The 27708-nt window shown below is 38.0% G+C and overlaps 1 long non-coding RNA gene across 1 annotated transcript in view; it reads left to right on the top strand.

Annotated features, from left to right (window-relative positions):
- LOC148222993 (uncharacterized) overlaps positions 1-24747 on the top strand; it is a 154488-nt gene extending 129741 nt beyond the window's left edge. Inside the window, exons 4-5 of the long non-coding RNA XR_015805113.1 lie at positions 21831-21933; positions 23394-24747. This is a non-coding gene — a long non-coding RNA (uncharacterized LOC148222993). The remainder of the gene's footprint in view (positions 1-21830; positions 21934-23393) is intronic.
- The last annotated feature ends 2961 nt before the right edge of the window (positions 24748-27708 follow it).

The following is a 27708-nucleotide window of genomic DNA, read 5'->3' as shown; positions in this document are numbered from 1 at the left end:
TGTTTTAGCAGCCAGGGTTGCAGCCTTGTTCCAATAGGAGACACATTTGTCAAAGCGGAAAAGACATCTCACCACAGGCAGCAGCCACGATTCTTTGCTGCTTTTTAGTAGTTTCTGTGATTAGCTTCTACATTTTATTGACAAAATAAGTTTTGTTTGAAATCTTTACTTTCTGATGTCCTCGCATTGTTTGGGTGTTCTGTAGGATGGGGACATTTGCATTCTGGATTGGTTTTGTGTGAATATGCTCCATGGTAGTGCAGCTCCCTAAGCACCTGCTTACACTGTTAACAGCAGCTGAGGTTTCTGTTTGCATGTTCCTAAGGAAATAGCAGCTCCTAATGTATTTTGTAATGGAAGTTCTACTTTGCAATGGCTTTTTCCACACTGGTAAAACCTCTGAGGCACAGGCCTCTTTTCTGTACTGTTTGTTTGCACAGTGAATTATTCTGAAAGATAAGCCAGAAATTAAAGCTAGCCAATGGGAATGTGATGTTCTTCTCAAATAAAGTACATATTCAATATGTATTTGTTATAGAAAGTTACTTGCATGGATTTAATATCCCAGTGGATCAAAGTCTCCCATGTTCTTAATTGTGCTTATAGAATTTCCTCAAGTGGAAGACGGATGAGGTACTGGCTGAACCTGCATTTTAGCCCCATTAAGTTAGCCATGTAATGAGATTATAGAGCTGTGGACATTTCCAACTACAGCCATAATGCTAGTAGCAATTTCAAGAGCATAGCATGTCTGAAACTGGAACAAAGAAATTGAAAGCCAGGAAATAAATCCAGGACAAAAAGTTCCTGATGTTTCTTTTTTTTTTTTTTTTTTTTTAATCTAGGCACTTAGTAAACCCTGAGGTCTGTTGAGACTTGTGGTTTTGTAAAAACATAGATTACACCTAAGGCAGATGAAAGCATTTAATGCATAATCACTACTAAATACATTTGTTTTCTTCACACAAAAAAATGTCTAGTTTCAAAAATTGGTTCAGTAAGGCACAGGATTAATTTGACATTTTTGTGCACAGAGATGGCAGAAAGTCTCTTGTTCCTGTTACAACTGCTTGAGTATAAACCCAGTTTATGTAGAGAAATGGTGAAAAAGAATGTTATGTGGATAAATGATGGGTATTTGCTTATTGCTTATTTGAGACAGTTGAAACATGAAGCAGAGCTTCCAAAATCATACAAGATTTTTGAACTTATGTGCTACCATTATTGCCTCGAGTCAAAGAAGTTCTTCCTTGGGGAGTTATTTGTTTGAATGAAAAAGTTGCCAGTTTCAGGAAGAGTAATTGGAGTCAGTTTTTTGTGGTAGTGGAGGAGGTCAAATCTCTGATTCATTGGTGGTTAGGAGGGAAAAAGTATTACGAAAAAAATAAAGGAAAAAATCTTTTTGAGTGGGTGGAGGACACCAAGTTATCTACAAAGGATCTCAGTAGAAAATCCTGCCTTTTACAACATATTGATGGAGCAAAAAGGACAGTTAAAACCCATGCACATGAATGATGGTCCTCGGCCTAAATATAAAGGTACTTTCTTCAGATGTAATATAGTTCTGCTTTTAAGTTTCCATAATCAGAAGTTGCTGTTCAAAAATTGAGATACTTCGGACTCATGTTTCTTAGGACCTCATCTTCAATGTTGACATTTTTTTCTCTAGGATAAAAGCAGCCAAAATCCAGGAAAATTCTAGGCTTACCAAAATTTACAGACACACCATATTTGTATATGCATGTGTTCCATAGCCCCAACATACTGTATTCTCACATTTTTCCATCTTTGCAAGTATTTCCTTATGGAATTGTCCAATTGCTGGGTGGCTTGAGTAAGTGAGTCAAGGAACATAAATTGTTTGCTACAGTGATCAGCAGGACAATATATGGACTGAGCTTAACCATTAGGTTTATGGCCAAAATAGGTGTCTTAGAAGAGACTTTCGGTTGTTTAAGCATTTTCTCTCTGATATAATTGTCTCTTGACACACAGGATGAGTTATTTTTCCAGTGTATTGAGTAGGGTATTTTGGAAGAAAAAATTTTATTACGTTTTGTATGGAAAATTATGTAGAACTTTGGGGCAGCTGTGCAGGGTCACAGTTCATGAACTGCTGAGAGGCAGCTGTGCAAGGCATGAGGGGTTTTTGCTAAAGAAATAAAGTCATATTTGGGAGGCTTTGTATGCTCAGGAACATGTTCAGCTGTAGTAAAAGGACTTACTCTAGAGGCTGGTACTGGTTTTCAGAGAGGGAGATCAGTAATTTCTGTAAGCAGCCAATCTTAATATAAACACTGGTAGTTTTCACAGGACTAATTGATGTATTAAGCTTGTTTTGCTGAACCATATGCAACAGATTAGGGCCAGCAATCATTTTTCAAACACAAAGGACAAAAAGCAAATTATATGCAAGGATAGTTCTAGTGTATAACTGGAGTTGATGATAAGTTTCACAATATCTTGCCACTATGACAGCGACACCATTTAGAGACCATGACAAGTAATTTGTAACAGAAATCACTACCAATGAGCAGGGCAAACTCAGCTTGGCGAATAATGTGTTCAGGGACTACTACCACATTTTCTGCTCTGGTCTGTGAATGAGCAGGCTTGGGATGTCGATGTTGCTTGGGGGAATTGTGCACATCTGCTCCTGCCACTTCTGTAGTGCTTCCCAATATCCCTCTGTTGTTTGGTATCTACTTGATATTTTTGACTAATATGGTATCTTGTGGTTTTAAATCAGAATGGCAGGGTCTTGTATAGGTTTGCTCCAGATCTACTGTACTACTTCAAATTGGTATAATTTACTGCTAGAGTTTCATCACAGAGAAAACCCCACTTTTCAGACTGATGTAAAGGCTCCCCTGGAGGCTGGGGAGCTGGAAAGAAAGAAGAGTGCTGACATGTTGATTTTTGAATGCTTGCTGTTAATAAAGCCAGCTGCATTGCTCCAGCAGCCATGTGCCTAACTCAAAGTTTGCCTGGCATCACATGGTAAAAGTGCTTTTCATGATAAATTTGCTCTGCTAACCTCAGCACTTTTTAGTCTCTGAAGTACACTTCCATCTCTGACAACACTGAAATTCAGTGCCATTGGACTTGTTCTATGCCTGGAGAAGAGTGACTGAAAGGAATGAACTTATGGTTTCCTAGCTGTGTTAAGAAAGAAAATTATCAGACTATGAAACAGCAGCACTAAACTTCCTGTATTCCCAAAATATTTAATAAACAGATATCTAACACTTTCAACCATAAATATGGCAGCATAGCATGAAAAATTTTGAGATAAAGCATGCTGGCCTCACGCAGTGCCTTGTGAAATACCACATGATCACATGATAGAGTCAGGCCATGTGTAAATATCAGCAACACAAATGGCCCCTAGTGCAAAGGGCAGCCTTTCTTATTGCAAGTGTGGTGTAGCCAATGTACATCGTGGACACTAAGATTTGCCCTGAAGCAAGGTACAAATATCTGTCCACCCAAACAGCAGCTGTGCACCTGATATTTCAGAATGTGATTGCTAAAGTAGATGGTATCCACTGGGTGGCCAAATTTACTTCACAGTAATTCATCTGCTTTGAATAATGACATTTATCTATTTAGTCCTTACTGATCCCATTTTCTTGCTTACTTTTTCACATGACTATCTAAATGTTTGTTTGAAATAACTACCAGTATGTATTCAGGTGCTGGATTTGGCTGGGTTGGTTTTCTTTGTGGTGGCTGGTATGGGGCTGTGTTTTGGATTTGTGCTGAGCACAGTCTAATAATAAAAAGACATTTTTGTTATTGCTGAGTAGGGCTTACAAAGAGCCAAAGCCTTTTTTGCTGTTGATGTGACCTCTCATGCAGGCACCATGCCCATGTGTGAGGAGAGCACAGCAGATTAGAAATAAGGGCATAACTTCATACAGAAGCATTTGCAGAGGGAATTTCCTTGGCTAAGGAGAATATGTGTTGACCACATGAAGGCAATTTTATGACCCCTTTCATGCCACTTAGTTTCTAAATAAATACGTTGCAGGGCAATCTTGTCTGGAAAAGAGCAATAGTCGATTATTAAAGCCAAAAGATAAAGAATAAGCCAAGTTGTTGAGCTCTGCATATTTTAGATTGTTTGCATATAAGTGAGTTACATTTGCAAGGAGGATAAATACAGAGGATATCATTGATGTGCAAGCCTAATTAATTAAATTCAATCAGATAAACAAGACAAAGCATGAAACTCTATTATATCCACCAAAATTCCGTTTCTCAAAACTTCACACAAATAAATACTGACCTCATGCCAGCAAATCTGAAGTGTTCTGGATTACATAATTTATCAGGGGTAGCCAATTACCTTAATCTTCTGTGATTTGACTTCCTAGTATGAATAACAAACTTTTATATCTCTGTTTATCCTAAAATACAACTGAATATCATCGTTTTAAAGTACAAGAGCCTTGGATCTCCTCTCCTTTGGGGACAAGCTACTGGCTTCTGTCAACTGTTGTACTCTGCTAACTCCTCCTTGCAAAGATCTCCTTTTCCCAAAAAGTGCTTTATTATACATATGCTTGGAAATAGGTATTTTGAACTCGATTATGTAAGCAATCTGTAACTATGAAGTCTCTTGGAATTAGCTGTTTAAAAAAAAAAAAAGATAGTGAACCTGCTGAAGGCTGTTTGCTTTCTAGGATACAGAGAGCTGTTTTAACTCTTTTTTCTCTAGCTGTTAATTAGCAGTATAGGTAATAGTTTTGGGGTGAAGGAGTTACTTGATTCAGATGTCAGTGTCTGTGGTTGTTCACTTCATGCTTTTTTACACTCTACATAGAAAAATGTTTCATGAACCCTTTCAACTGTGTCAGTTTAAAGAATGCTTCCTGTAGCTTCCTAAGCAGTGTTGTGGGATGCACCCACTGTTTAATTGTGTGGATTTAATGTGTGTTGTTCTTCAGCTGCACTGTGGCTTTGCACAGTGAACAGCAAAGGCGGTGAGAAGGTGAAAGGTGACAAACAGGGTCCCTGGGCAGAGGGTGGTGGTTTCTGCAGCGTGTGAGCAGCTGAGCCTTGCTATTGATGGCAGGTGCAGCGTGGAGGGGGAGGCTGAAGCAATGCTTGCCTGTAGCTTCCTCTTGCTTCTAGCCTGCAGCATTCCAGCAGAAAATAGTTGCAAAGAATAAAGTTTGTGATGCAGATGTAGAAGTGGTCTTGGCTCTGCCCTTGAGCAGGGTTTGGTTTGGGCATGGGCTTCTGTGTAGCCTGGGCAATATGTTACAAGACTTGAGGGAGTTAACCTCAAAGAAAGCCTACGACTTTGTCCTTGCCGTTTCTAATATGAAATTACTTTGTATTTTATTTCATTTCACTTATGTATGTACCTCCAATCTCTTATTCTTTCTCTCTCCTATCTAATTACCTTTTTTTAAAAGGTGCCATTTTCTGCAGATTTTTCGAGGCATTAGCAGCTCCCTTTCTTTTGGTATTCTAAATATGATGAACACTCACTGATAGCGGTATAGCAGTGGGAGGTTAACAATCACCCGCTTTAATCAAAAAACTTTACATTTCAAATGTAATCTAGATCTAGGCTGGGGAGAGCTTCCAAAAAGCTGTGATATTGAACTAAATGGCTGCAGCTTAGATGTTATAATTGGCTATTTTGGGTTATATCAAAACTCATTTCTTTTCTATGGATGCTTTTGATCAAATGGGAAGAAAATATATTTAAAACAACAGCTGTAATTAAGATTAAATACCATACTTCTATTGTATTTTTAGCTTCTAATAAGCTATTACATTTTTGGAGTCACTTTCTGTCTTACTGTAGTATCTCCATTCTTGACCACATCTATTAAAAAAAATATAATGGCAACATTTTTTAGAACAGAGCCCATTTTATTTCTGTTGCTTCAGAATTTGAAAAAATATCATATTTTTATTGCCTTTTTAACACCTTGGATTTAATGGTCCTGTGAGCTGTAAATGAGGACAAATGGAAGGCTAAAAAAAAACAGAATGGAAGAATTTGTTAGAAGTTCATGCATGGCTTACACTTCACTATCTTCTGTGGCTTGAGGACCAATGCTTCTGACCACTGAAACAGGCATGAATTTTGCTCCTGACTTTGGAAGGGGTAGGTAGAGTCCTCATAGCTCTGCTCAGACCCCAGTACTTTCAAATTACATATTTAGTTCCTCACAAGAGGTTCTTGATTTCTTCCACAATTTCCAGCAGGTGATTTGGTCACTGTCAACAAATAAGAAATGCTTTTCACTTTGAAAATTAGGATTTCGTTTCAGGAGGTAAGTACTGGCTTCATGCCACTAAGAATGGACTTAGAAGGATTTATAAAATTCATCCATGCAACTCTGTTTTAATTGCTTCTGCATTGCTGGGAGTAATACTTTACTGACAAATGTTCAAGTGCCATCATTTAATCTTTATGACTTCTCTTGCTAGAATGATATGTGTGCAAATCGTGTTCTCTGCCTGACAAAACAAAGATCGCTCTATAAGCCTTCCTTGTCCTTCTCTTCTCCTCAAAATGCTTTCAGAACAACAACCAAAAAAATACATATTCCATCATGGGAGCAGCTTCCATCTACACTCTTTTCTGTTAATCTCATCTTGTTCTTACTCATTCTGAGGCTATGAAGGAGTCAGTGAGCATTCTTTGGGTGAAAAACAGAGTAACAGACCATGCTATGGCTACAAGGACTCTGCTCCTCTCATGCCATTGAGAAGGGCAGATACTGAGGGAATGGGTCTCCCATCCATATTGTGGCACTGGGATAGTTGCATCAGCATCATGGTCATGGTGCTTTAATGTTAACAGCCATTTGTCTCTGAGTGAGAGAGATATTGTTCAAAACAAAAATTAATTAAAGTATGTTAATTTTGGTTTCAATTACATGCTTAAGGCAAAAGGGCTCCTGTACTCTGGATAATTTTGCTATTGATGAATCACCTTTGTGATTGCTCTGAAGGCACTTACTTTGTGTGGGTTAATTATATTTTCCTGTAGGTATGACTTGTCTACTAACACTAATGTTAGGTTGGGGTTGGGGTTTTTTTTCAGTTAATGTAAAGTATTCCCTTTTTTCTCCCTTTATTCCTAAAGCAGCCTGTAGGAAGGATACCAAATACCTCACTTTTCTTATTAATTCCCTTTCAGAAATCCATGCTGACTACTCCAAATCACTTTCTTTTATGTCTTATGTTTTATATGTCTAGAAGTAGTTTCCAGAATTATCCACTCCGTCAGGGATTGAGTTGTGGTTGACCACCCTACAGCTCCCCAGATCCTTCTCCTTGCCCTTCTTCAAAATAGGAATGACATTTGATTTCTTCCTGTCCTAGAGAGCTTCCTTTGATCACCATGACCTTTCAAAGATAATTGAAAGTGCCATTGTAGTGACACCTGCCAGCACCTTTAGCACTTGGGGATGCATCTCATCCTAAATACATCCTCACCTTTTCCCATTTTTATCTATGACTTGCAAGTAACACGAATTTAATATATAATTATATCCAAATGGCAGCTATTTCACAGCCATCTTTTTCCCCTTAAAGACACAGTTACACCTCTCTGCTTATCTATTGAGTACTTGCCCAATGGTACTTTATTGAGTGCAGAGTTTAAAATCTTTGGCAATGACAGAGAAATTCAACTATTTATCTTACAGCAAGGAGGGAGGGAAGTTTGCATTTCTAATTTTATGGTGATAATAATCCTACTGTCATTATTCTGTCTCATGCTTCAGCACAGATTTATAAAGCTGATATCATATGCCTCCTAGGCTGGCTCTCTGAGAAGTGGATAAAATTCTGTCTTTTTACAAGCCTGCAGGGAAGAGCTAATTCAACCAGGTTAGTCATGATTTATGAGCATTTATCCTAATCAGCTTTTCTGACAAGCCTCCCATTGGGATCCCACTAGGTTTGAAGCAGACACAAAAATCTAGTTTCATTTCTCATTCTGAGATGTGCAGAACTTTGCAATTCAGAGACTTCCATCTGAACACTTGGTAAAAGTGACTTGAACTGTAAGTGCTTTGGCAAATTTCTAACTACTTCTAAGCTGTTTCCAACAGCTTCCCAGGGCCACTGAATATAGTGTGTAGCTCATTTGTGCTTAGGGTTAGGGGTGCACAGATTAATTATTAGCACAGATTAATTAATTAACTCTTTGAAATGTAAAGAAATGGAAGCAAGAAAATTAAATATTCTCTCAAACAAGTAATTAAAAAAACAAGAATTTGGGGCTGCCCAATTTTTTTATTTTCTCTGTTTTCCTTCAAATAATGGATTTTTTAAAATAATGTAAAAAAAAAATCCATCATTGAACACGGAACAGTTGCTAAATTTGGGGGACACTTGGCAACAGTTTCACAGACGGAGAAATAATTGAAGGGCTTCTATGATGTTCTGAATAATGATTTTCCACCTGGACCTAGTGCTGGTTTTATTGCTTCATGTCCACGAGGGATGTTATCTTCTGTGACATTTTTTCTGGTTACTCCCTCCAAGAGTGACATTCAGAAGGAGGTAAATGTTCATTAGATGGAAGATGTAATTCTGATGTGCTTAAGTGCCTACATATCTCCTGAGAGTACTGGACTTTGCTTTTTGGGGAGGCTGATGAGGTACTGAGCAAATTCAATGAACAGTCTTACCACTGGCTCTTAATATTTCAATAGTAATTTCCTTTCATATGCTTTTCCTTTAGAATTTGGCTTTTAATACTCACTGTGGCAAGCAGCACTTTCCAAGAAACTCCAAGGAGGTGATTACAAAATTCACATGTAAATTGGGAAGGAATAAGGAAGCATTTGTTACTTTGAATTAACAGGGAACAGGGTTTATGTTATCATTCCAATCACAGTTCTCCTCAGATGTATATGGAATCTACCCTGGGGAAGACAAGCTCAATTTGAAGGATAATTAATTTATAATTTTACTTTAGCTCTAAATCTCTCGTGTGCAAACCACGACATTTAGGGGAACATGTAACAATGGTTCATGTCAGGTGAAAAGTGCATTGTTAATATTGTGGAGAATGGTGGAAATTCTTTGGTGTGAGCCTTAAAAATTCTTTATGTGAGCCTTAAAAATGAGGCACAGTTCCAGCAGATTTCACTGCATCTCGTGTCCTGTGCTGGACAGGCTGGGATCTTCCTCTCCAAAGAAGCCTGAGGTTTTTTAGCTCTTCACAGCTCCTTCTGGCTGATGATGTCTGGAGTTTCAATACCAATCAGAGTAGCTGGAATTCAGCTCTCTGGAAGGAGGTAAACCAATGTTTCTAAGCAGGAGAAGCAATCATCCATTTAAACTTCTGTAGCTGTTGCTTAAAACCTTAGCTGTACACTGTCCCTTAACCTGCACCTCAGAACTTAGTTGCTTAATAAAAGATCTTAGTTAATTAATTAGAGGAAAAACTTAGTAGCTGGAACAGCTTTTAAAACAGTAATAATAACAGCATTTATCTGCCAGGAAAACAAGAGGTTAATAAGTTTCTACAGCCAAATGAATTAAAAGTAAAAAGAATAATGAAGTATATTTAGCCACATTTGCAGAAAGTGTATAGAGCATAGGTTCACTGAAAGCCTTATCCAGATTAATACTGTCAGAAGATTTTCTAGTATTATCAGAGCCTCCAAAAACACACTTTTTCACCTCTTCATTTGCAGTTTTTATCCCGTGATGGTATTTTTATTTTCAAAAAAAGCATTGCTGCTTTTTAGTGGGAGAGTATACACGTTAAAAAATGTTTCAGAGAAACTCATGATTCCCACTCACCATTCAGGCAAGGTTGAAATATTTGAATTGCTATCTACTTTTTGAGTAAAATATGTATTTCTTTGGTTTCCTGGGCACAGTGATAAAAGCATTCCACAATTTTTATAGCTTATGCAGGCAGAGAGTTTTTCTTCTGAAAATCGCATTTAGCTGAAAAAAGGCAGAGAGAATTAGTCCACAATTGAAGTCCACTTTCAGTGTGGGCTTATTGCAATAAAGCTTTTTTATATGCAGTTTTCATTTACATTTAGAATTAGCTTCGCCCACCCCTACTTATTGTCATACAAATAATTGGTGACTAGTGAAAAATGAAGTATTTTACCCTGTAAGCCTTACAAGCAAATACCTTTTACTGGAAGAAGCTCATCTTTGTCCCTGATGGAAAACCTCTTCCTCCACTCTTTGTAGCTTGGAGCATTCCTTTTAACAGGTAACAAAGCATCCTGCCACACTCCAAAGGCTGCCTTGGGGCAGTCTAAATATTCCTTTATAGGAAGAAAGAAAGAGTAGCAGACATTGGCAGGTATTCAGAAAACATCTAATGCCCTAAGCATAAATTTGCAACTCAGGAAAAATTAGTGTCCTGTATTATAAAAACATTGATGTGAATTTTTAATACCCTTAAGTTCAGGGATGTTTAATTCCAGAATTGTGGCTCAGCCTATCAAAAAGAAATGAATCATCTGGAAATTGTGATGACAGATTCAGGCTCAGAGTATTTATACCACAGTTGTGATTGATACATGAATTTAGACAGTTTAGTTTGTAGATTTGCCAATGCTGTTTCTCTGCATCACTTTGTGTTTATTACAGAGTATGAGGTGTGTTCCTGAGCACACAGTGACCTCCTGTTAGCACTTGTACCTGAGAAATTGCCTATGGATAATTAGCTCTCTTTTCAACACCTTTTATTCTCAATTGGGGTAGTTCTTTAAAAATGTTATGTGGGAAGCCTGCCCCCAGCTAACAGGAAACAAATGACTTGCAGGGCACGTAACTGGTGTGTGTTAAAAAAGCCCCAGTGAATTTTGCATGTGCTTAGTGAAGTAGCCAGCTCACACCATTGCAGGCAGCAGAGCAGTCCCACCTGGCATGCTGCCACAGCTCCAAACCTTCTCAGTCGAAAGCTGCCATGAGTGTACACACTGATAGACAAGGAACTACGTGCTCTGGGTGAAATCCTGCTTCTGCTGAAGTCAGTGGCAAATTTCCCATTGATTTTTCTGGAATGCAGTAACCTTGTTTCATACACCCAGCCTGTTTTATATGTCAATCTCCTGAATTACATTATGCTAATGTTTTACCTTGCACTCACTAAAAATGGCACCCTGTATTTGTAGTCTCTCAATAAACACCAGGTTAGGTCAGCTTGTACATTACAGGTCCTGCAAATTCAGCAGGAAATTTGCCAGGTCAACAGACTTGTACTGACTTGGACAGTAACACCTATGAAGATTTGGGGTCTGTATCCAATTTCCATTGATGTTCAAACAGGCTCAAAGTTTGTTCACCACCACTAACAGGATCACTTAGAGACATTCATTTCACCCACTTAAAAATACATTCAAAGCTTGTCCGAGTTGAAAAGGAATTGCATTGTATCTGCATGCTTCCATGCTGATACTGGAGATTGTCTCAACAAAGGGTTGAAAGTCAGTGAGTTTGCCAACACTTTAGCTTTCCAGGGCCCATTGTTACCCATGTTGATTTGTATCAGTCAAGCCTTGATCTAAATTATTCCTCCATTCTTTAGAAAAAGGCTCCTGCCCTGGAAGTAGACCCACCTATTGTACAGCCTGTTTTACCCACTATTGTACAGACAATAATCCCAATGTATTTCATGGTCTTCTCTGGATTTCAATCCAGGGTGAGCCCATAGGAATGAGTTCCTTAGGTATGATAGCCACAACAGGCAATAGAAGGTGTATACAGGGAGACAAACAAAAAAATCTACAGTTTTATGAGACAGCTTCAAGAGCGGTATTTGTCAAACCCAGAGAAATTAATTGAAGGCTGTCAGGAGCACAGAAGGACATTTGCAGTGGCAGCAAAACAGAAAGACAATCCAACTAAGGCTTTTGATCTATCAAAAGAAGAAAAGTCTCATGAAGAGCAGATGAACAAAACATATTTTGTACTTCATTTTCTTTTAGCACTGAAAAACAAGGAAGATTTATGGATGCCTGGCAGGTATTTTCTTTATGATGAAATGCATCAAGAAATACTTTTAATACTGGTTTAATGAAAACACTACTGGTTTTCTTTACTTTACAGTTTGGACTGTACTTGTCTTTTGTTTCCAGCATAACTTTTTTGTTTAGTGGTGATGGGTTTGGTAGTTTGTTCCCCACCCTGAGAAGTTAGAGCTACATGAACTGAGCTGTACATTAATGGTAACAATCAAAAATCAATAGTTAAACCAAAATGGGATATCAGTGTATAATGGTATTCAGTAAATACACTAAACAGGGAAGCTGTCCTCTCTTTGGATGTCAGTTATGGCTGGTAACTATAATGAGCATTTCTCACAAAATGCTATGGAATTCTAGAGATAAAGCAAAAAGTACAACTAGCTTAGCTTAAATGCAGTGGTGATCTGTGAACAGCATTTCATTCAAAATGAACATTGAAAATAAAATGTAGCCTATAATGTAAAAATATTATTGCTTAAGCTGGTAGAAAGTCTGGAATTATTGTCACCTCAGTTCATTATATTTGTAGATACAGTGCTGATCATGTTTACTTCAGAGAGTTTATTTTGTTACTATCCTTTTTTAACAGCCCTGGCCTATGTCAGATTAAAAAAAATCAAATCAAACAAAAACAACAAATCACCAAAAAAGCCTCAGAACAAATCTTTTTAAAAATGAGCTTCTCTAATATGGGAACTGCTATAAAAATGAAATAGACTAAAGTGTCTCATGTGTTGTAGTTGAATTGTTATGGATTTATTTAAGGGAAACATAATTAAAAGAGAAACTTCCTTAACACACCACCTCATTTCTTCTATTAAAAATGATTACTCATCTTCATCTAAATCATCTTTACTTCATTTATAAATAATCAAGGTTATGATGTGCTGAAAAGAACAAGAAAAATGTCAAGTTTGGCATTCAGTATTCATTTAATTCATTCAAATGAAGAACTACAAAGACTTCTTTTCAGCTGTAGAAGACAAATACTGTAAAGACAAAAGCAGAAATAGCAATCCTGAAGTGTTGCTAGGTAAATGAGGCTAGATTGAGCAATGGTCTCTAATTCCTCAATTTGTCACAAACTCCGAGTATTGTTTAAACAGGGGGAATATTGAGCATTGTTTTCTCACTTCTTCAGGGATGTACATGGAAATGTATCCTGGACAAGGGCTTGAGCAGTACACTCCAAAGTGTGCTCCCAATTTTTAGGGTATGGAAGAAAATATTTTATGTATCATTAGTAATTTTTTTTTTAATTGTGCTTATTTCACCTTTATCCCATTCACTTTTTATTTTCTTTTTATGTATGTTTTTATAATGTAAATAATATGTTAGTAAAGTTAGCACATCTACATTATTTACAAATATAAATATATGGGATGTATATTCAAAAAGTTTACTGATAGCAGTGTGAGATCAAAAACTATTGATCCAGAGAGCAATTATCCACAGGGCAGGCCCACACTAGATATAATTTGTGATTATACAATTATCTGGTGGTATTGATCATGCATGGTTGCATGCAGAACGGGTGCAAATGGAATTAAATCAGACTCAGTGCTTGAAGAGTTTACAGAAAGGCTCCTGGTCATTTTTAGAAGATAAGGCTAAAGATGTGAGAAAGGTGATAGGAAGGTTAGAATGCAAGAAAGTGATTTTCAACTCAGAAAAATGAAAAAAAAACAGTTTTAAGAAAAATAATCCAAATAATGAACAGTGACACAAGAAATATGTAAACCAGTTGTGCAGATAGAGAGTTATTAGGTAAGGGAGGGAGGATTGAAATTTGAAACAAAGCAGCACAAATGGTCAGAAGGATTTTGAGTAGTACTGTGGATACATGCATTATGGAATAGGAATTAATCATTTATGCTGACTTGGCTCCAGTATGGCTCTGTCTGGAAAATTGCATTTTTCCCAGGGTATTGCTGTATCAGAAACCTATGAACACCAAAATGGAAGGAGTTTAGGACCAGTAAACTACTATGGGAAAGATGACACTTAGGAGATTATGTATAGAAGTTAGAAGATTTATTAAAATACAGCTGTCTAGCAAAAGAAAAGAGGAGAAGCAGACAAAGGAGAATAGGGTGTGGTCATATGACTTAAAACATTCTGAGTGGCTGAGTGAAGAGTAGAAGAAATGAGAGAAGTGTTAAGCAAAGAAAAGTAATGATGGTTTCTCTATAAAATTCTTAATGACAACAGATAATGATCAATTACTTAAATTTTTCATAACATTCCTGGTACTACATGTTTCCTAAGAGCATAAGAAGATGTTTCAGAGTTTACTGTTTCAAAGATGGACAGTAGCTGAAATAGCACAGGTTTCTGAGATCAATAGGGAGCCTGTCTTAGCACTAGATTATTTCATATTTTTGGTTGTGCTGTTCTGGGAGGAAATATATGAGACATATACACTGAAGTTATTTAGATGTGGCTCCATGTCATGCAAGGATGACAGAAGCACTCAGTCCATTCTTATGGGTGTGCAGGCAAACTGGGCTGGTGGCTTGTGGCAATCTGTGGGTACTGAGCCTGCCTGGAAATGCTTCTGTAAAGCAAGGAAAGAGGTCATGATCTTGGGACCTGCTATGAGTAAGGTGAAGCACCTCTGTAATGGTTTGGTGGGATCAGCACAATTATTTTTTCATAGGGAATTGTTTTCCAGATCAGATTCAAGGTTGCCTTTTATTAAAGTCAATGATTTGTCATTCCTTGCCCTCAAGAAATTCACTTTTTAAAAAGAACAGTTGAGTCCTGATTTTTCAGCATGAAGTACAATTGATTTAAAATATAAAATGAACAATCCTAAGTGAAGTATCTTTATGAAAAGAAATAACCCTTTTCCAGTGCATTTAAGTCATGCTATTTCTGTTATTGCACAACTCTCCACAGAGCTGCCTGAGAACAGTTATAATATGGTTTGAAGGTCTTGTGGCTTTTGTAATGTACTAGACAAATGTAGGCATTAATCAAACTTCATTTGCTTCTGCCAGCAACTTCTTCTTATCCCTCTAAATAAAAACTGTCACAAACACAACACAAAACAAATCAGCTTGCCTTCTGCAGTTCTTGTGTCAACCCACTGAAATCATTGCCCAAAGTATGTCTCACAGAACTGTTACCATAATGCTGATCCCAAAATGCTGGTTGTCTTCTACCACTATGTTGCACATGTTGCCTGTGTCTTAATTGGCTTAGAAGACTTTTTACAACATAAAATGACAAGACTCACACTCACACAGTTCTGAGCTCAGAATGCAGATGGCTAACCACAGGAAATTTAAACATTAAAAAAGCTTTCTGCTGTAGGCATGATCAGACACTGGAACAGGTTGCCCAGGGAGGTTGTAGAGTTTCCCTCCTCACTTACTCAGAACCTGAGTGGACTCAGTCCTGAGCAACCTGCAGTGGAAGACCTTGCTTTGAGTGAGGCAGGTTGGCCTGGATGATTTCCACAGTTCCCTTCCAACTTCAGACCTTCTGTGGTTCTGTGAAGAAGCCAAGCATTTCCAGCAAGCAAATGTTCTGTTCTACCAGTTGTGGTATTTCTAGTTTCTGCATGATCTCTGGTACAGGGTCTTGCACCTCTCTCACTTAAATAATGTGCTTAGTGCTATGAAAACCTGGCTTTGTGATGCTAATGGTGAATTTCTGTGTTCACTTTAGATTTCTAGTAGCAGCTAAGCAATGGTCAGAAAACAATCGTGTTATATACACAGAGTCTTCTTCTTATTGACTGTGTAGCAGATAAACATTAGTAAAGCACATCCTTAAGGGATATTTTGGATGAAAGAGCAGTGCAAAGACAAAGTGAGATAATAAAGAGCTGACCTTTATTTCAGTGTTAGAGACTCTTTTGTGTATTTCAGAATCTCAGAAAGAGTAAAAGCATGAGAGCTGACTGTTATATTTAAATAAATTAAGTAATAATGCATGTATTTTATGTAATGTAATTTTAAAAAAAGCTTCAGAATTTTTTTGTTTTTTGCAGTGGTTTGAAAAAGAGGCAGAATGGCAATACTAGGAATCATTTTCCTAGTGTTTTCCTAGGAGCACATGCTTAAACTGAATTCCCACTGCAAGTCTTCATGCAGGATACAAATGTTTTCTTACCCAGTGCTCTTGAGGCAATTTCCCAAACCCACAAGCCATTCCAAAAGAAGCCCTTTTGGTATGACCCACATGCCCTCAGTCTGAATGTGTTAAGGAGGTTTCCAGCATTTCAACCTGACATGCCAAAGTCCACATTGTAACAATTAAACTGGCTGGAATTAGGATTTCTTAGAAGAGAAGGTCTTGTGAATTTCAAAGTTTTCTAAGTTCATGAGATCGTTATATTCCTTGCAGATTTTCCATAATGGGCACAAAAAGAACCAAAATTATGAAATGTACGAGTGAATGGGACCCATCAGACTAATTCCAGAAGGGAAATACCTGACTGAGAAACCTTTTCCTTTCACTGTAACCTCAGGCCAGAATGATTAGGAAATATCTCAATACCTGAGAGGGATAATGCTCTCCCATTACAAAGCATGCACCTCATAAGTAGAGCATACTTTTTATTCATTTTCTATTTGTATCCCCATACTCTTGCCTCTTTGTAACTAACCTTCCCACTCTGCAGATCCAGGAGGTATCACATTTACCCTTTACAGGACAGTATTTTGAGGGAATATTAGCTTCAAAGGGTAATGAATGTGTCAGAGTGTGAAACTTGTATTTTGATTTTTAAAAAATGAAAGCTGGATAGAATGGAAAACCATAAATCATTGTTTACTAAGGGTCAAGTTGGCAGAATTGAATTGTTGTACATATGGCTGGAAGCAGCTGGTGTGCCAGTCAGGAAGGAGGCATTGCCTGGCCAACTGTTATTTGAATTAGGTATTACACATCCCGGTTTTGTCCGGCACAGATGTCATGGAGACAGAAAAAAAGATGCATACCCTATAGCAAGTGAGGGAAGGGGGAAATGTATACACCCAGAAGCTTTATTTATCCTACTGCATACTGAATGAATTGCCTCTTTTCATTCTGAGAAGTGGAAGGACAAATACTCCCAATTGCAGGCCAGAAGTTTAGGCACAGCTGCATGAGGTCACCTCATCAGACTTCACTGGGTATGTGCTCCAAAGCAGGAGAGTAAACCCCAGCCTCCAGAGTCCCCAGATTATTGTTGGAGCACTTAATGAACTACAGGCTGGTGTCTCAGTTGCTTGGTAATTCTGTCCAGTTCTACTCTAGTCCCATACTTGGGGTGGTTTTCCACATAAGCGTCACGATTTTTCAGTGGTATTGTTCAGATCTGAGCTGATAGATACCTCAAGAACATTGTTGAAAATTGTCTTTCTGGAAAACAGTTGTATTTATAAATGGGGACTATTAATTCTTTCTAAATGATGAGTTAATTCTTTCTAAAAGATTAGTTTGTCCACTTAACCTATTGCTATTGCACTTTAAATATTCCAGTGTAGACATGTAAGTTAGTTAATGGGAAAGGTCATTAATGGGAAAAGTCAGCACTTATTACCATTAAAAAATCATTTAGATCTGCTGATCCCCTTGATGGTGCTTAGGTTCTCATGGCACGCTGGGTTTTATACTCCTTTTCAGTGTTTGGAGCCAGGGGTGTTTCATTGCTCCTTTTGAAAACTAGTCACAGCACTCAAAGAATGAGTTATGTGCCACGGTGCACGTAGATCATTGCTGCTCCATCTGAACTGCTCTTGAACCTCACTCCACATTCCTTGTACTCTTTTAACTCTTACCGAGCCTCTGGAAAGGTAGAAGAGCTGTGAAATGGAAGGGGTTTGGTGTGGCTGCCACACAACTTTGTTGGCTCCCTGCCCAGCTTCCAAACTAACCCTCAGATACCTGCATATCATTCCTGGTGGTCACCTGACAGGACAGCCAAGGCTCAGGTATTGAAAGGGAGCCTGCTCTGTGTTTGCTGGCAGCAGACAGTAAGGTACAGGCTGCAGAAAGGCATAGCCACAGTTTCTCCTGTCTCTTTGGGTTTTGTGGTATGTTTCCCTGCTGTTGTTTTTTTCAAAAGCTATTTGCTAAGACTGACAGAGAGATATAATGATGGGACATATTTGTGAACTCTTCTGGGTTAATCAAGCGTGCAAGTTAGCATGAGGGCAATATGGGCTCAGTTCCAAATTCATACATATTCAGGTGATCTCTGTGCCTTGAAGAAATGTTTGAAAATAGGTTTTTAATCATGCAAATATGGTTTTGTAGTGACCATATCCAACCACAGTTTCTGTGAACCATAAAGTTGTGCTTTCTAACTGGTTACCAGAAATTTTCTTGTGTATCCCAAGAGAAAGGCATAGTTAATATAGGATATTTGTTTGCTGCTGAGCTGACCTTAGTCGGCATTCCAAATCAATAAATCACAGACAGACATTTCTGTGTCACCTTTCTCAGGATATGAATTCTCCTACTTGCGTGAGCATTTCTATTTTAGAGCAGTGTAACCTACACAGGCATGTCAATACTGCAGTCAACACCACAGTACCACTTCCTGCAGAACACGTGGTACAGGCACTAATACTGCTCTTTCTGCTTTGTTCACTTGTCTCTTCTGCATTCAGGTAGATGAGGTCTGCTTGGTTTAGCACATTCTATTAAAATAGTAAGGTTAGAATTTCACACCATGTGAAATATTTAAGCTTATGTCTGTGCTGTGCATTAATAATAGCATATTGATATAATCAGCTTTAGGAATATAAGTGTGTGTCTTTTTTTGTTTCTTGACAGAATGTCCTACATAATTATTAATGAAAACAGTAATAAAAATCTTCATTCAATTTCTAACAGAGAGGATACTTCCTGTTGTTGCTATTTTCATCTGCCATGTGAAAGATAAATGAAAAGAAGATCTAGAGTCTAAATCTAAATTACACTATTAGAGGGAAACCCAGTATGTGACTCCCTTATATGCATTTTTAAGTGTGTATTTTTTAATCTATTTTTCTCTTTTTTGATTCCCCCCTATTTCTCTGAATGTCCAAATCAGTGTTTGGATTCTGTGGAAGCACCTGCAAATTGTACAAAATCAGACTCAAATTATAGCTGTCATATCATTCTCATTAGTCTGTGTCCCAAAACAATTCGATGTACTAATAGAAATGTAGACAGCTGAAATTGATAAAGGTTTAATCTGGATGATTTTTGAATTGCTTTCCTGGCAAACAAGACTGAAATAAACCAAGACTCGTTTCTTCCATATGAATGAGTATGATATTCCCTGCAGGATGGTTTTGATTTTTGAGCAGTTCTATTCCTAATTTATATGTCATTTTCCAGAAACAAGGGATGGGCCAAAATTGACAATTGCCTTGTTTTAAACTGTCATGTTTCTAGCAAACAACCAGCCTTGCTCAGCTGACAGCAGCAGCGATCTTGCCAGAATCTCAAGGCTTAATAATCAGGGGACTCACTTAAGATTCCTGGTCTGGGCAAAGGTGTCCCTGCCCATGGTGGGGTGTTGGAACAAGATGATTTTTAAGGTCCCTTCTAACCCAAATCATTCTGTGATTCCTGCATGTATTCTAAAGTAGTATTTGCTGAGTGCTGCCTAAATATGTATCTTCATCTACTTAGGTTTGCTCCTGCTTTTAATTCCTAAGGAATGAATATCTGCTTTTCAGAAATATCTGACCTTAAGCTAGGTTGATGTGGTTGATGTGTGACTGAGATGCACAGATGGGTATCTGTCATAGAATTACAGCTTTCAAATGCAAGGACAAGATCTGCTTTCAGAATCAATTGATCACTGAGGTTTGTACTCCTTTGGGGTTTCTCTGGAAGGTTATGTCGGTATCACAAAAATGCAGAATGCCTTTGGTTCAAATGACACCCGATTCAGACTGCTGAAATGTATGGGCAAAAAGTTTCATGGCTTATGCCACACAGCCACTGGATTCCTCTCAGTGAATTAAACAGAATAATTTCTAGTTCGAATAGATTCTTTAAAAAGTAAATTTTAAAATCCTCATACTATTTATTGTGTCCTAAAAAGCATTTTTGTTGACTCTGAACCTCCTTTAACTCCTCGAAATCTAACCTGCCTTTCATACTGGCAAAAGGGGTCAATTTGAAAATTTTTGCTTTTATCACTCTAGCTGTAGAAGATTGAATTAACAGCACAAGTCTAACCGAGCTTCTTGAGCTGCAAAAACTAAGCCAAATACCAGTTTTATCAATTTGCTTTGGAAAATGGAAACGCTAATTATTTATGGAGTTGTGCAGTATTTCATGACATGCAATTTCATTTCTGACAGATCACATAATTATATTATGGAGGATGGGATTTGCAAATGCAGGGTACTGATCTAAGCCCTTTCACACCAAAAAAGCTTGGATGGTTGATAAGAATTAACTTCATCTCTTTTTCCTTTCTGATCCCTTTTCTCATAAGTTTTTATGAATTATAGATAGGTTCATGCATGTGCACAAGTGTGAGAGAGTGCATATTTTCTTCAGGCTTTTTCATTATGACTTTCATTGAAATGACCTCTGTGATACAGAGTCTTGAGGGGAGTAAAACAGAGCAATCTTTCTGTACATATATTGAAACAATGAGGTCTTTGATATCTTTACAGCTTCAGTGGTGTCTCTTTTGTCCAGATAAAAAGCTTCAAACAACATGGAAAAAAATAACTTGTTCTGAAAGTTATTGTTTTTAATTTTTATACTTTTTTTTATTATCACAGATACTCTGACCACCATTAAACCATGTTCCTAAGCACCACGTGTACACACCTTTTAAATAGCTCCCCACCACTTCCCTGGGCAGCCTGTTTCAATTCTTGGTAACCCATTTGGTGAAGAGACTTTTCCTGATATCCCACCTAACCTTCCTCTATTGCAGCCTGAAGCCACTTCCTCTCATCCCATCACTTGTAGCAGGCTGCTGACCATTTCTCCTTGCATTATGGGGGCTTCATTCTGCTCCCCATCTTTGTCTTCCAGTTTAGGAAGCTGAGTACCTGACAACAACTGGTTTTACTGTTAAGGACTGAGGCAAGAAGACATTAAGTGTCTCAGCCTTTGTCACTGTGCTCCCCCGTGAATCCAGTATAGGATGAAGATCCTCCTTAGCCCCCCTTTTGTCACTAGTGTATTTATAGAGGCATTTTAATTGTCTCTCATGGCAGTAGCTGAATGAAGTTGTAGTTGGACTAGAGATTTCCAGTTCTCTGCTGCACCTTATAGGAGCAATTCCACATAATTATATTTTTCTCAGGTGAAATTACAGGCAGCATGTTCTAAATGATTGTCTCCTTTCTTCCATTTGTATTAAGTGTGACCTACCTTAACTTATGCAGTATCTTGTCCCAAGGTGAAACCAAACAAAATAAAAAGAGCAAGAATGTTATCTTTCTAAAGGTCATGTCTCTTATGATTAATGTGCTGTTTTGGACACAAATATCACTTAGCAATTATAATGTGAATGCAACTACCAAATTTTTAAGAGAAAAACAGCATGCTTGTGTATTTACTTAGAGTTATGCTGGCCAAAGCCATTTGGAGAATGAATGTTTCCCCTAGGTATCCACACTTTATTCACAAATCAAACTAAAAAAATTGTAAAGGCCATGAGTTCTTTTGTATTTTCACATTCCAACCTGTGATTTCAACCTGACATTTCCCATCTGCCTTAGATGAGTAGCTTCTGTGCTAGCTTTTATTCCATTGTAAAAAACATGGTTAATAATGTGGAAGGTGAAGGGGAATGCTCATAGAATAAGGATGAAGGCAAAAGGAGCTTTGTGTCTTTGATGATTGTAATTACTTTCTTAATTTTTTTTCCCCTTTGTACAGCCTGAAAATGCTGCATGGACTGTCCTGAAATGCCAACTGCCTGTCAATGTCATCCATCAAGGGTGAGCAAGGACTTGCTGTGACAGACACCTCTGCCTTAAAGGTAATTACCCTGAATCTTGTAACACTGAATTAAGCATTGGTTATAAAGCAAGACCCTTAAGCGCAGCATGGAATGTGAGGTTTTGCTTCATATTTCTTTTGCAGCTGCTTTATTTACACTTTGCCATATACTGATGACATAAATTAATCTGCTTGCTCTCCTTAGATCTCCTGAACTGCCTGTACTGATCCCAGAGTGGTGTTACCTGGCACAACAGCAAACTGCATCCATGTCAGTGTTCCTGATATCAGCAGTCAAAGGAGCACAGGCTTGGGACTCAGGCAGCATGGCTCTGTCCCTGCCTCTGGGTGACCTTAGGGAAATTCTTTGTTGGCTCTCTGCTTCAGAGTCCTCTGCCCTACCTAGAGAAGAAATCCAGTGTACCTGCAGCTGGATAGCTGCAACAGAGATACAACACATCCCCTGGGGCTTGTGATTTAAAACTAGGTTTTCTTATTTAATAATTTCACCGACTATCACAAATCTCTATTTTTTCAGTCATACATTTAAAAATCAGAACAAGCAGACTGGGGCTGGAAGGATTAATATATTTCCTTTGATACTAGAATTCTAGTGTTTTAGACTGTGCACTGCATTTCTTTTCTCAAAGACTGCATATAAAATGCTATTTGCTGACTTCTCATCTATATAATTAAAGCAAGGTCAATTATCTGAAGGATTCTTATGAGGCTTAGCTGCTCTCCTACATATTCACTTTTTTACATCCATTAAAGATTATCTTCTAACTTCCCTTCTAGAGTAAATATATAGAAAAGTTAGAGAAATTATACTATTGTCAATTTATAGAAAGAAAAATTGGGAAAAATAGGGTACATTTGGTTTTATTTATTTTTTTTTCAAATTCAGTAGTTATCTAAAGAACTATGGATTTTCTAACTTGTTTGATCTGTGAATGCAACCAAACATTTCTAATCTCTATCAGATGTTGTGAAGCTATGCTTTTCTCCTCTCCACTGTTTTGAACACATCACAGTAATGGTCTCTTTCCTCAAGACCCTTAGCAAAGAAACATAAGGGGCCCTGGTCATGTACATCCTCCTGCAGATTTAATTTTGAGATTGCTTTCTTATCTTAGTGAGGAATTGCATCCTCCATTTGTAGGGGACATTAAATATTGTACAGCTCTCTGTGAGCAAGCATGCAGCCCATATTCTTCAGGATGCACTGCTAAGCAAAGTGCCCCTGCACGGCTTCAGTGTCAGAGGCACAGCTCTGCTTCTGCCTGCCCCTGCCTTCCTGAGGCACAGGTACTGTAGGAAGTACTGGGCTTGTCAGTAACACTTCTAACACATACAGAGTAAACAACCAAAAACTGGTAGTGCAGCCTGCTTTCATATTAAAATGGGATGAAAAGGGTTTCTCCTATTTTGAAAGCTGATCTTCCACAAGAATCTGTTTATTGGCAAATGCACAGTATTGTTATGCTGCTTTCTCAACAGGGAATGCCCAGGACGAATTTAAAGCAATCAGGAATACAAGGATGACTTTAATGGCACCAAGTACGCTGGATAACCTGGAGCTTATCTCAGCCAATGGCACAGAAGGTGGGGACACTCCCGTGTGCACTGAGCAGGAAAAGACTTCAGCTGGACCCAGTGATTGCTGAGATTGTCCACCCAGCAGCTCTGGTGACTTGGACAATATTTGCCATATCGCAAGGAGAAACTCTCCAAATAGAAAGATTTGCTGCTATGTAAATGTGAATCTTCAGGTTGATTAGAAGAAATGAGAAAAAACTTTTCCTGATGCTCTTTCATAGTTTGTTTCAGAGGTAGTTGAATTTGCCTGTAGCCTTTCTGAACTCTGTCTGCCACTTTGCTGAAGGGTAGCTGCTTTGTTTGTTTGATAAGACTCCTGGAAGTGCCAAAGTAGAGGAAGCTTTCAGATGTGAACATAATTTAATTTCTGTATGGAAAGTGCCTTGACTCTTCTTTAACTCTGCTTTAACTTCCTCAGACTGAAATTCCAGGTAGTGGTAGAAAATGCAGCCTCATCTTCTCTGTCTTGTCCTCTTACCAGCTTTGTCTGATATTATATTGTCCTGTGAGGAAAAATGGAAGGAACTGGATTTTAGCCTAAAAATCTGAGAGATACAGCAAGCTTTAAATATTTCAAAAGTTTCTGCAGGAAGGAAGAGGAACAAACTGTTCTCTTCAAGTTGTGAGGCAAAAAGTAATATGCTTAAACTGGAACAAAAGCAGATTTAGGAGGAGCTTTGTAGAAAGAATGCTCCAGTGACAAAGATAATTAAGGACTAGAATAGATTGCATATAGAGGCTGGGGAAGCTGGAGGTTTTTAGAGTGGTTACAGAACCATCTGTCAGAAATGCTTTAGTTGATTTGGGGCAGGTGTATGCACCAGCTGATCCATTTGAGTCTTTCTTACTCCTGCCTAGGATTTAGCAGTAAGAGCCTAAAGAAAGGGGAGACTACACCAAGCATCCACAGCAGGGTAACTTGCATATTCCAAAGTTGAAAATACAGCTGTAAAAACAAATTTAGTCACAAGCTATGCAGCTCTAGTCAAGCAGTCAAGTATTCTCTGCCATCTTCCCATCAGGCCCTTGCTGATTGCTAGATCATTTAAAGTAATAAGGGATTTTTTTGAAGTATTTGTTGGAGAGATGTGTGTGGGTTTGATTTTCAATAAAGCATTGTCAGTTTGAAAAGGACTGCCATTATGCACGTTTATATTAAGTTAAGGAATGGAATAGAAGTTCTCATCTCAAATCCTATGGTTTCCTTTGCTTTATATTTTGTGACTTTTGAGTAATAAAATTACTTGGTGGCATAGAGAGTTAATCTAGTTTGTTCTTCCTATAATCAACAAACCATTTTTAACTGGAGGTGAAGGGGTTAGTTAGTCTGTAATATCTGCATAAGTCACAGAGTCTTAATTTAAAAAGTTAATTTATTTCATTTCTCTAGCAAATATTCTGCCTCCAGAAATTATCCTTTCTGTGAAAACTGTTCTGACTGTTTTCTATTGTCTATTAGCATGATGCTTTGAGGATATTTTCTATGGGAATGCTCAGACTTAGAGCTGTGCCCACCTGCAATGATATAACTAGAAAAGCAAATTGCATTATCCTCTCAGTAAGCATTTTAGTTCTTTATTGTTTTAACCTGAGTTCTTGCAAATTAGCCAGAGCAATCAGTTTTAATGACTCCTCTAAGAGAAAAATGAACAACAGTGGAAAAGCTCTGCTTTTTAAGTTTAATCCAGAACAAGAACCAGAAGAGGCATTGCATTTTCCCTTCATTAAAACCTCTGATAAATAACCAATTCTCATTTCTTGCTCTGTGCTAGAGGTTGTGAGATTCCTGAGCATATGAACAGTAAAGCTGAGAAGTTGTTTTTCAGTGTTTGCTGTGAACAGCAATAATTCAGCAATCTGCTCAAAGCACTGCACCAACAGTAGGGAGCAACATGGCTGTGGTCCAAAATAATCTGATTCTGGTCATTACATATTTAGTGATCCCCAAATAAGTTTGCATCAATTAAGGGCTCAGTTTGCTTTCACTGAAACCCGGTGCATGACTCCTCAGCATAATTCAGCTGAGCCATCCCTTCTGCCAACCACCCATACAAAAATGTATTCCTCTGAGATGCTTCGATTTTTTAAAGGAGAGAAAATTTGGAAAACCTTTAAGGTCTGGGTATAAAACCAAGATGACTAACTGACTTTTCTGATTGTCAGGCATCTGCTCTTTCCAGCTGTGGGGAATTCCCTCAACAGTAGTGCCGAGAGCCCTAACCAGGAATGGCAAAGCCAATGAATTGTTTAGATCTCTTAGCATTTCCTTTTTCTCAGTAGACAGAACGTCTTGATTTGTGAGTTTTTAAGATTATAAGTTATAACCATAGAATAATAAAATAGTTGCAATTGGAAGGGATAACTGGAGGTAATCATCCAAATCTTATAGATTTTCTAAAAGTAATGGCTTATAGTAACTGCATTCTAAATCTGGTAGCTTATTTAATTGTTAGATGACTATAACAAAATATTTTGGAGATTTAAGGCCAGGAGCTCTGTTATGGGGAGAGTAGGGAAAAGTACATCAAAATTACAGCCTAAAAGCTGGAAATAAGAGGAGATGAAGAAGAGAATGAGAAAGGACATGATTTAAGGACATTATTCCACCTGAGAAGCAATAAGGTGCAGGGAAAATGGACTTATTCTTTCCAGCTATACCAGTTGCTCTAATAATATAGTACCTCCTCCCGTGAGCAGTGCCTTCCCTGTCCTGAGAACAGCAGTGTTACAACCCTACTGCTTCAAAGACAGGGTTTTAAACCTTGCACTCTAACAGTGATTTCCATGTTGAACAGCCTTACTCAGTAATAACAGTGTGTGCTATTGTTACACAGCAGCAGAAACAAGCTTGAAGCCCATTTCCTTTCAGACTTCCCTCTCCCTGCTTTCTAAGCCTTCTCTCTGCCACAATACTCCAAGCAAATCTCCATCTCTAGAGAGGCAGCATTTCTGCAGGTGGTTCTAATGTGTGCATGTGTTAATTGTTAAGGTGTCATCTGCCAAATAAAGCCTGATGACCAAAGCCTGCCTGCCTTGTTCAGTGGTGGCACTGGTTTGAATCCCTTACCTATTCAGGTAAGGATCTTTACAAAGCCTGGAGGAACAGCAGTGGCTGGGCAGAGGTGATAAGAAGGTGAATGAAAGGGCTTTCTTTTCAGAGGACATCTTACTAAATATTTTTTTTAAAAAAGCATTTCCTCTTAAATATTTAGTGTCTGCACCCAATCACAGTTGCTATATGAAATCTGTATTCTTTACCAATAAAATGTTTTATATAATTCCAGAATAATTCCACTGGTGGTGGATCAAAGCAAATTTCAATGCCATAAACTATGACCAGACAGGTTATGGAGGATATTTTTTTTTTCCTAAATGATTGTTTAATTAAAATATAAAGATTCCAAATCACGTCTCTGTGACTATATAAGAAAATTTTGAGTACTAATAATTAGCTATTTGGTTAAGTTTCCTTCCCATCGTACATCTCTGCATGAGCCTGCCATTAACAAGGAATAAAGTACACAAAAAGATGGTGGGTTCTTCAGTATCTGTAATGATGTTGAGATAGATATATCTTAAGTTTTATTGTTTTAATTAAAATCATCACAAATTAAATTATTTAGAAATTTAAAGAACCTCTGAGACAAAAGGAAATGTGGGAAAATATACAGAAAAATGTACTTATATTGAAAAGTTCCTTTCCATATCATGGTACTCAAGATGTATTTTATTTATTTATATGTTTTGTTCTTCAGAAGGGAAATGCCTCTGAGATGAGAGACTGCTTGGAAAGGAAGGGACACTCTTCTGCCCTTTGAGCTGTTGAAAATGCTGTTGGGAGAGCAGCTCCCAGAGCACAGGGACATGCAGGGAGGGGAGCCCAGCAATGGGAGCATCTCTTGCACAGTGCAGACTGCTGGAAGGAACAGGGACAGACAACCTGACAAAAGTGCAACGTGTCAGAGACACTTCTCCTGGTGCACAGAGGGGACTGTAGAATCTGCTTAAACCGAGAAAGTGACTGTGTCAGAATTAAACCAAGCCTAAGAGGATTTATTCACCAAAACCACAGTAAGATCTTAGTTTCTAAGTGCTCTTATGCTTACTGTTTGTTTTTCATTTTTAAAGTTTGCCTTCAGTTTGTACCTAGAAAATAAGTTGTGTTTGCTCTTGAGAGCCTTCTGCATATTTCTAGTGGGTTCAGGATGATTTAGTG

Source organism: Sturnus vulgaris, chromosome 8 (assembly GCF_052056855.1).
Source record: "Sturnus vulgaris isolate bStuVul1 chromosome 8, bStuVul1.hap1, whole genome shotgun sequence".
Taxonomy (NCBI): Eukaryota; Metazoa; Chordata; class Aves; order Passeriformes; family Sturnidae; genus Sturnus; species Sturnus vulgaris.
This window is presented reverse-complemented; position numbering and strand designations above follow the sequence as displayed.